This window comes from Pteropus alecto, unplaced genomic scaffold, assembly GCF_000325575.1.
Source record: "Pteropus alecto unplaced genomic scaffold, ASM32557v1 scaffold10, whole genome shotgun sequence".
Lineage (NCBI taxonomy): Eukaryota > Metazoa > Chordata > Mammalia > Chiroptera > Pteropodidae > Pteropus > Pteropus alecto.
The window spans coordinates 606,540-617,626 of NW_006431210.1; the positions used below are offsets into that span (position 1 = coordinate 606,540).

The 11,087-nt window shown below is 37.0% G+C and overlaps 1 protein-coding gene across 8 annotated transcripts in view; it reads right to left on the minus strand.

Moving 5' to 3' along the window:
- THRB (thyroid hormone receptor beta) overlaps window positions 1-11,087 on the minus strand; it is a 323,409-nt gene that overhangs the window by 173,869 nt on the left and 138,453 nt on the right. For all 8 annotated transcript variants that reach the window (XM_015597222.2, XM_025039045.1, XM_025039047.1 and 5 more), the window contains exon 2: window positions 4,714-4,785. The gene's annotated coding sequence lies outside the window, so the exon portion shown is untranslated. The remainder of the gene's footprint in view (window positions 1-4,713; window positions 4,786-11,087) is intronic.

The following is an 11,087-nucleotide window of genomic DNA, read 5'->3' on the forward strand; positions in this document are numbered from 1 at the left end:
AGGAAGGGGGAAGGGAGGAAAGAAGGGAGGAAGAAAGAAAGAAAGAGGAGGGAAGGAAGAAAGAAAAGAAGAAAGACTAGTTCCTTCTTAGTTATCCTTATAACTCCTTCTCTCATTGCTTTTAAAAGTCTTTAATTTAACTCCTTTATTGTTTTCCTTTTTCTTTTTTTAGGGATATCGAAGTTTGAAAGTCATTGCCATTAGTACTATGGAGCCCTAGATAAGTTTTATGTTATTTGTGTTGTATGTAAGCATGTACATATTTATCTATGTATTAGTTATGTATTGCCAATAGACTGCTTCACAAAATTTCCAGCCAATTTTCTGCACAGAAAAAAACAACGTAACTTTCTTATTTATCTAGGTCCCCTTTCTTAGAGGTTTAGGTAAATGTCTTTCCTGGTTACCATTTATATATATGTATATGCATATGAATATATACATATGTATAATGTATTTATACACATACACACATACGCACGCATATGTGTATATATGTGGTGTGGTTGTTGAAACATAGCTCCACAGCTAATTAATGGATACATTTTCCTTCATTAATTCATTCTTCACAAAGTTCTATCACATTCATCTCTTCTCTCCTGTCTCTGATGCCACCTCACTAATACAAAGCTCATCATCACATACTGGAGTCTTCAGATATACCTTTTATTGCTCCCTTTATTCATCATGCAGTTGGCTAGAAGATCAGCTGATCATTCACTTCCATAATTGAAGAGTCTCTAATAGCTGCCTAATTGTGACCAGGTATGCTAGTTGTCTCCACAATATCCCTTTATAACCAAATCTCCCTTTACTTCTGGATGCAAAGTACACAATTACATTTTCCCGAATCTTTTGCAACTAGAACTTGGTAAAAGATTATAGGTAGAATTTGTTGGGTGGGAATCTGGTAAGGCCTTCTAAAGAGGAAAAACATAGTTGGTAATGGGTGCCTTTTATCCTCTTCTTCCCAACTTTCCTATGCCTAGAATTAAAAATGTGAGGGCTAGAACTCCAGTAGCCATCTTGAACCAAGAGGTAACCTTGAAGATAAAGTCATATGCTAAGAATAGAAATGCAGAAAGATAGATGGCACTTGAGTCCCTGATGATCACAGAACCACCTCACCTACTGCCCTGGAAAGAAAAATAAACTTTTGTATGTTTATCACTGTTATTTATGGTTTTCTGCTATGGACAGGCTCAAAATAGTAGGTTATCTTCTTCACAAATTTAGCTATTTCTCCAGTCCAGCAAATGTATTATACTGATTAGCTTCCATCCATTGCTTCTCTTCTTAAGGCCCAGACTTACAAATAGCGAGATCTGAGTTAAAGCCCAGCCCTGCCACTATGACAGTGATATCTTTAGGCATTGTTCCTATTTTACCCTCAGTTCCCTTATCTGGAAACCAAGAAGAATAATAATTTTCACATTTGTTTGCTAATTTTCTTCCATCCTGTTTTTTTTTTCCAACTTAAGTTGTTATGAGCCCAATAGCACCAATAGGGAAAATAGCTGGGAGAAGGAAAAAGAGATAAAACTCAAATCAGGATATTTTCCCACTTATTAACAGCCCTTGCAAGCAGTTTAGTGGTTGAAAAGGTTCAGGTTGCTGATTTTAAAAAATCAATGGAAAAACTATCAATAGATTGGGTTTCAATTATTGACATTTTATCCTGACTATTGTTCTTGTGAATAACAACAAAAAAATGTGACTACACATGTTGCATTTTCGTAAGACCACTTGACCTATAATAAACAAATACATACATACATACATACATACATTTCAAGAACGTTGGTTCAGGAAAATCACTGGCCTCAAGTCACCGAAATGGAGAAGGCATGCAATTTCTGTCTTGATAGTTTCAATTTAGATAGGTTGACTCTTAATGACTTGAAAAAACAGTTCCTTTCAAATGAACAGAGAATTGCAAAACAGCAAATTTTGCAAAAAAAAAAAAAAAAAGCAAATCCTGCTCAAACTCTTACATTGCGTACTTTCATTTCCGCTCTTAGGAACATTAAACTGAATCTTGTTAAATTGAATTATTTTGATTAGGAAATTTGAATATACATGCAGGCAAAGCACGGAATGTGTGAATTAAAGAATATCCTGGTAATTGAAATTTTTTTTTTTTATGTAAGTTTTGCCATAGCTTCATTAGTGAACTAAACTTTTGTCAATGTGGATCCATGTTGTGAATTAAGTAGGGCTAGCCCTTTGTTGGGAAATCACTCAAGTTGTAGACAGTTTGTCCTTTCTGAAGAAAAGTAACACAGCCTCAAAAACTGAAACATTTGAGTAGCTTTAAGTCCTTCCTGCTTCTGTTCCACAGGACTCTTTTGCTGTTTCTTAACAGTTGTTATTTCCTTTAAATAACATTTTTTTTGCTCTTCCAAGCTCCAGTTTCCTCATCAGGCTCTAAAAGGCAGAGTTGGCCATGGAGTCCCACTGCCCTGCCCATGTCCTTAGCTGCATTTCAAACAAAATAATTATCTTCCATGTTACTGCTTGACTGCTAAAACGCACAAATAGAAAAATTTAAATAGGGTTGGTTGAAAGTTTTTCAGGTGGAAGAAAGTGCTTTTTAGATGGTCAAGATGTCTTATTTCAAGGACACAGCTACATAGCCAATCATTTGAGAGTAATTGACACAGCTGAAAGCAAAAAGATTGAGTCCATCAGGCGCTTATTTAACAGATGTCACTTAGGTCTGTCTTGTCACCTCAGTCACCAGAAGCTACACTCTGCTAAGATATAGAAGAAGGAATCTTGCATTTTATAGATCATAGAAAAGCATTTAAAAATTATGAAGAATTTCTGGAGCATTATCAATAGTACTGTCCAAATATTGTACCTGAACCAAGTATTGTACTTGACATTTCCACTCCTAGAACTCTCGTGTACTATCCTTTAGCAACATTACAGGCTAGAGGACCCCCAAAAGTATTCAGTAAATCTACTGTCTGGAATCTCTGATAATTTTTTTTCTGGTTTTGCTGATTATTGAACAAAGAAACTATTGGAAGAGCACCATTGTCTCCTATTTTCCGAAACTGCATGGTGACCTTAGACTCACTTAATAAACAGTACACATTGCTTTAAGGAGTTCATGAGTATTTTCGGTATTTAAGGAAGTTCATCAGTATTTTCACTCTTTAACAGCCTAGATTTTTTTGCTTTCTTTTCCTCTTTGTTTTTATTCTTTAATGAAGGTAAAATTTATATACGGTAAAAAGCACAGATGAATTTTGACAAATGCCACATAGCACACACTTCTATAAAAATATACTACATTTTCATCACCTCAGAAAATTCTCTTGTGCCTCTTTCCAGTCAATCCAGTATCCACTGTTTTGATTTCTAACACCGTAGATTAGTTGTGCCTTTTCTAGAACTATATAAAAATGGATTAATACAGTGAGAACTCTTTAGTGTCCAAAGCCTTCTGTTTTAAACATCTGTAAAAATCACCTCTTAGTTTCTTTATCTATAAATTGAGGGGACTGCCCTGCAAGGATGGTGTGCAAGTATTCTGAGGAATGGCAGGTTTCCTGGGAGGGGTGAGGGACCTGAGAAGTCACCTTGACTAGGGGTGGGCAAAGAGGACGTTGAAGAGCTGGGTTTATGACATCCTTCTCACCTTCAAACAGAACAGCTGTACTTTTCCATGTCTGACAAATTGGGACTCACTGAAAGATTTCTTTTGGGAAGAGGATTCTTTGTAAAAAAAAAAAAAAAGTTAGAGAACCACAGGTCTAGACAATCCTTACTTATCCCCTTCCCTTGAACATTCTATAAATTACGAATAGTGTCTTCTGATATGAGAGCTGTGACTGGTCCCCTGGAGAGAAGGCTGGGAGACAGAGGCAGCCAGACTGGGGGCCCCCAGGGAGGGGCTGGGCACTAAGCACTGTAATATTAGTAGTGGTTACAATCAGATAGCATCACTCCAAACTGAGGCACCTAGACAATAGGCCAGAGGCCCTGGGCAAAGGGAGGCACAAAGACAGCATTCAAAAGGCCTGACTCCCACAGCCAGTGAGCATTTCTATAGACTCCACCAGGCTCTGGCCTAGCCAGAATGTCACCTTATAGCCAGAAAGCCATTTTTTCAAGGGTAGCTTTTAAACTGCTAAAAATAATAAACACAGAAAGGAAAGTGCTGACACAACCTTCACTGCAGAGACAAACTGAAACTGTTGTTATAATAATGTAAACAAACTGGGTTCTGAATTATAACCTAGTGTTCCAAACAGGCTGCTCGATATTGCCAAACATCTTGGAATGACGGGGAATTCAGAAGCCTTGTCAGTAAAGAAAGGGATCTTCAACACACAGGTGCTTATACGCTCTATCCGACTTGCTCTAACCAATGGGTGATCTCATTTTTAGGACTTTGTTAACACTGAAGGTAAAGAGAGTGGCGAGAGCAGTTGGACCTTCACCGAGCACAATTTTCCCACATAACAAATGAAAAAATGGGCTCCTTTCTCTCCATCTTATTTTTACTCTTCTTCTCCATTATGATTCTTTTAACCCATTTACTGTTTTATATCTCCCTGAATATCTAACATTCAAAACTATGTTAAAGAACAACAGCAGCATTGCCACAAATTAGAAGATGATTCCCATAATGTTAAAAAGTGACGATTAATCATAGAGACCACAAGTTGGCCAACAGCGGAGTCAAATCTGACATCTGACCTTCTGATCCATTAAATCACGTGTGGAACTTGGCACCCACGCTGGACGGCCAATGGAAGGAAAACTGAAGATCTGGAAAAAAAAGAAACATAAGAAGATCAATGTGTGTGTGTTTTTTAAAGTTCCCCACCATTTGCTTAATCCGCTCTTTTTTCTATGTTTAAATAGGGTCTGGTTTCAGAGCTGTCTCTGATTTTGAATACATGCAAATAGACTTAGATAAGATCTCATTCCAAAGGGGAAACGATTTCAGAGAAAGAGACTTTAGCACAAGGATTGTAGTAACGCATTACAGGCATGGGACCGCACTCGTGGATCCCTTATTCTAAGCCCTACTTTTCTGTGGATAGGACTCAGGAGTTTTGGATTCTTGGTCTGGGAAAATGACTGAAAGGCAAATGGGAATCTTAATTTAGAAAATTTGTGCTAAAAAGGATTCAGTTGGGTCTCAGAAGACATTTTTGAGATCGGTCTTAACAAACAGAAGCTTTGGCCACGCCCTCTGGTGAAATGAAGGGTATGCATGCATCCAAGCAGGAAGCTATGGCGCTGTCTAGACTGTATTTAGTGCGATCATGTTGGGGACACTTCGTACACAGGTATTAAAGAGACTGCCAAACAGATCGAGGCACTTGCTTGTGCCGCAGATAATGTCTCCAAGTGTCTGCACAAGCAAGAAGCTGCTTTTCAACTAACTGTGGTTTCCAATTATTATTGTTGTTATTGTGCAGAACTTAGAAATCATAGAAGAACAGAGGTTAGTAGAATAAATATCTGGGTTCCCGTTACCCAGGATGAACCACTGAAAGCACTTTTTCACATGTTCTTTTTTTTTTTTTTAATTAAAAAGAAAATGGAGCATAAGTATAGTCTCCTTGACAACCCCACTCCAAGGCCAGACCATAAATTTGTATCTTTCTTGGCCACTTTTTTTTCACATTTACATACAATATGTGTATCGAGGACAATGAACAGTTTGTGTGTTTTTATGATATGTATTATGTTGTGTATCTATCTTTCTGCATTTATGACTCAACATTGGGTATGTGCAAGCTACCCCTGTGGGTCTCTAACAGCTCATTCCCTTTAACTGCACACTGAATAAATATATGCTCAGTCATTATCTTTTCACCCAACACCTAACTAACCGTTTATGGCACCATAAAAGCACTTGTTATATCATTAAAGTGATTGTTGGTTATGTGTGGGTGTGCATATGTTTGCGTGTAGGTGTGAATTTTCTTTGCCTCTTGACTCTGAGCTACTCAAGATGTTGCCTTGTCTTGTTTTAACAATGACTCTTCTGCATGGTGACTCCAAGCAGAGTCAACACTCAGTGTGCTGAAAGGCAAAACCTATTTGTTAAAAATCGACCTGCTTATTATTAATTTTTCTCCCTTTCGAAACAACATTAAAGAAGACTTTGGCACTGTATTTATCTATTTTCTTCCAAGTCTCTCTTCACTGTACTTGTCATAAATCTTCAAATCCCAAGTTATCAATATCATCTCGCTGTTTGCTAGACAATTATAAACTCTTATAGCATGAGACTGAAGACCAAGACATACTCTAAAGACACATACTCTAAAAGCATTCTCAAAGACTGAATTGATAAGACCAAGAAGAAGCTGTGTTTGCAATTGTTGTGGCTTTATGGTGAATAGGAGTAAATATACACCACTACTCCTAACACTAATATTTGAAATTAAACAGTGCCTTTTGTATAAAAACTATATTGGACCTCGATGTATTTTTTAGGGTATAATTCTGATTTAGACTTTGAAGAATATATGTGAACCTGACTCAGTATAAACAACCTAAATTCTCATATAACGATTAATAATAATAAGCATTTTTATACTTAACATTTACTCAGTACATATTGTGGGCTGGGTTATACTAATTCACTTTATTGCTTAATTTAATCCTCACAATGATCATATGAGGTAGGCATTATTAATAATCCCAATTTTCAGATTAGGAAAGGAGAGGCAGAGAAAGGTTTAAAATTTTGCCCAAAGTCAAACAGTGAAGAGGCTAGCCAGGAATCTCACCCAGGCCATAAGATGTCACTGGCCTTGTTCTGAATTACTGAGAACAGGCTTAGGTTCTAAAGATGAAACTGCAGAGAAAGAAATTGAAAACAGCATCAGTGGCTTCCAAATTTTGCTATAATACAAACAGACAGCATCTCTTTCATTGTGTGCCTCAAACCAAGAACAAACCAAATTAGAGGATTCCAAGGAGACAAATTCAAAGTGATTTCTTAGTGATGAAGGAAATTTAAAGCAGCAAGGTCAAGCCCCAGAGCCTTCCAACTTAAACATACCCATTTTTAATTCTTCTCTTTAGAAAACAGAGAGCTGTGAATTTGATCGTAGCTCAAAGGAGGCTGCTCAGTTTGTTTATACAAGATTCAAAGCAAAAATGGGAATCATTCCTCGGGACAACTGTAGCTCAGAATGTACATTCTTTACACATTTTTAATTGGGGCACAAATATATTAACAGTGTGGTTATTCTGTACTTTCAAAAGAATCTGTTTCGTAACTGATTCATATTTATACTTGGAATATATTTATTTTGGGGCATGAAACAGTTCATTTTGTTAAGCCATCTGACCTGAGGTGAGGTTGGCACAATTTCCCAGGACAGCTCCCAATTAATGCAAATTGAAGGTTAAAGGATAAATAAAGTCCTTTTAACTTGGTTTACTAATATGTTATTTATAAATGGCTCTTTACTTAGTCTATTTTTTCCGCTGGTCAGTAACTATATACAAAGGAACTGTACTGGACAAATTAGCAGTTACACAATGTGTATTTTATTGCAAAGTTTTCATTTTAAAAATATTAATACTATGGCAAAAAATTAAAGTCGTCTATCTATCTGTCTATCTATCTATCTATCTATCTATCTATCTATCTATCTACCATCTATCATCTATCTATCTATCATCCATCTATCAATTATCTATCTATCTATCTATCATCTACCTACCTAACTTTGTTGTCTCAAGTCTCTTTTCAAATCTTATGGAACCTGATTACATTGCATTAATAGTGTACATTCTTCACCTCTCCCTGTGCCCACCATTTTGTTATGTAACTTTGCTGTTACTCTCACTATTTGAGTCTATTTTCTTGCCGCTTTGATTCAAACTTTGGCCATGTGACTTGCTTTGGCCAATGGAATGTTAGCAGGTATGTTGCCTGTAGAAGTTTGAAAAAGTTCTTGCTATGTTTCTGTATTTTCTCTTGCTCCTCTGTGATGGCATGAGAACATGCCTGGACTAGCCTGTTGTGATTAAGAAACACAAAGTGAAGTTGACTCATGTTAGTTGTCTCTGCCAAGGCCATCCTAGATCAGCCTTGACTAGCCAAGATCCATACATAGGAGAGAGCCCAGGCAAGATGAGGAGAGCCACCTAGCTGACATATAACTGAGCACAGGTATATGAGTAGACCCAGGTGAAAGTGGAAGAACCACCCAGACAAACCTTAGACTTATGAACTTATAAATGCCAATTGTTTCAAATCACTGAGTTTTGAGGTAATCTGTTACTACCCCAGGTAACCCCATGTAATGCTACTGTGCTCTAGGTAACTGATAAAGGACCTATACCTGGTTCACTCAAAAAAGAGATGCCCACATAGAAGAAAGCTTAAAATTAGGTAATAAAGTTCAGCAAATACCCGCCAAATGCCAGCTGTATCAGTCACGGTTCAATCAGGGATATATAAATTGGTCTACATATTGAAACAGAAGGACTAATGCAAGGAATTGATTACCTAGGTAAAGGAAAAGATGTGAAAGCAAACAGGGGCAAATGAGGCATCCAGGAACTCAGTAATTGCAGGAAATCCCTGAGCTAGAGGGACAAAGAATAGAAGTGTTGATTCAGGAGCCCTGGGGCCAGGGTCACCCAGCAGAAGCGGAAAGCTCTAAGGGCCTCTGTAGTAGGAGCTGAAGCTCTAGAGGAGACACAGCTACCATCACAGATAGGGTCTGAGGCAGAGACAGTGAGAAAGAAATACCCTGATTTCTTCCTTCCTTCAGTCTCCCATTCTCCCTCCAGAGATTTCCAATTGTTGAAACCAGTTGGAGGTCAATTGACTCAGGAACCTGGACAGCACAACCCTCAGGTGGCAGACTCTAAGTAATACAAGGGGAAGGCAAGGAAAGGATCTGAGGGCCAACAGGCAAATACATTACAATGATGTGCAAGACGCTATACAAGGTGTTACTTAGTACTGAGAGCTGTGTCCACAAAAATAACCAAGAATTAGAACAGACACTGGACTTGAGGTTAGAAAGGGCCCAAATAGGTGGGAGTAAGGGAAAGGATGTTCAGGTAGCAACAATTGTAGAAGCAAAATGAAGGAAATATTGGGGAAATAGCAATATTCTGGTTTGGCTTAGAAGGCTGTGTGTTTGAGAGGAGGAAGCAGGGGTAGAGAGGAAGCAATGAGGCTACAAAGGTGAGAGTTTGAAGGAGTGTGGATTCCAGTCCAAGCAGATTAGACTTCCGTTGTGAAGACAACAGAAAATGAAATGGTTCTGAGCAAGAGTAATCTGATCCAAATTGTATGTTAGAAGTTGTACTCTGATAGAAATTCGAGGGATAGGTTGAGGGAGACAACTAGACTAGGGGCTTTTAATAAAGTGTAAAACTCAGAATTTATAACTCTTCCAAACAAACTGGCAGGAGTTTGTGTAAGCATTCAGTTTTCTGAGAGATGGTGCATAGCTTTTACATGATTTTCAGTGGAACCCACAACCCTTGACCCCATCAAAAATTGTAAGCACCAGAAACAGGGAAGTGATCTAGAAAGCTCCTATGATTCTTTTAATGAGGACCAAACATGTTAAGAGTGACATTTGGAAAGGAGTAAATAGACATAGACATTTATGAGGCACTATCTAAACAAATAATCTAGATGAATGTGAACAGAAATAAAATAAGAGCAAGATATATTAAAAGATTTAGCTTTGGGCTATATCCACCTACTCTTTCTTTCTCCCCTCTATAAAAGGGAGGAATAGACTCATGTTTCCAATATACCATAAAGATTTACTAGTCTGAAAAGTTCCAAGATAAACACATGACATATATATCACCACTGTCCCTCTCCCACATCATCATAGATATTACTAATCAAACACAATTTTTCCTTGCTGCTGAGTCCAAACACAAACTTCAAATCCTTCTCAAACAACGTCCTAGGCAGCCACTGCCTTTTTCTATTTTTATTTATTGTTTTGAACGTTCTTTAGTTTCATAAAGATGAACTATCAATGAATTAATATATTTGGTGGAATGTATTACATGCTAATATGATCTATTTGTATGCATTTATATGCATATTCCCCACATACAAAAAACTTATATACAATTGGGCCAAGTTCTTACCCAAGTTTATGCATCCACTTAATGTTAACTCAAGCAATTAACACACTTTTGAATTAAACTGAATTAAGGGGAAAACCACTACACACTTGAAAACTTACTCGATTACTGAATTATTATAGTAACTTTTAAAATCAGCACATGTTATCACAATCAACTCCTAGTGACTCCATTGTTTGGTAAATTCTTAACTCCAATCACAGGCAAGTAGGTATATAGTATTACCATGAGCCATCCTCCTGTAAAAGTATGGTGACCTTTAGGGTTGGTATTTGAATGCCACTATGTTGGTTTTCTAACCCTGAGGTGTTTTCCTTTGGACATCTGAAAAGAGGTGTCATTATCAGAGCTGTTTTCTATACAGAACCAGAATAAAGACAGATTCAGATAAGCCATTTTTTTTTTCTATTTAGAGTTTTCATCAGCAAGAAGATAATTACTGTCCATATCAGTGTGAAGACTTTCTCTGCTCACCTCAACCTCAAATCCCAAAGTTTGATCTGTTCAATTCCAAACAAACAACTTTTGGAAAATTGTCTATATTTAAAAAATATTCCCAGAAAAATGAAAAAGAAAAAAACAAACCCTATATCTCTAATGTAAAAAATTCCCAGCAATAATTATTTGACTAAGATGCATAATAAAAAGTATGTTTTAATCTATAACACATGTATATATGTAGAGATGGGTGTGTATGTCTAAAACAAAAGTTCCATGAAATAGTATTCTTATTTATGTAATGCACTTTGATATTTTCTATGCCATTCAACTCTATCTGATTCTTCTCTATTTTAAATACTATTTCATTAAAGAAAAGTCAGAAATGACCTGCTAAATTGATTTCATTACCCACTAATAGGGCCCAACCCACAGTCTGAAAAACACTACTGTGACAAAATGACTAAAGTACTCTGACTTTATTCACCAATGTAAACATATCCACAAAAGACCAATCCAGAGCAACT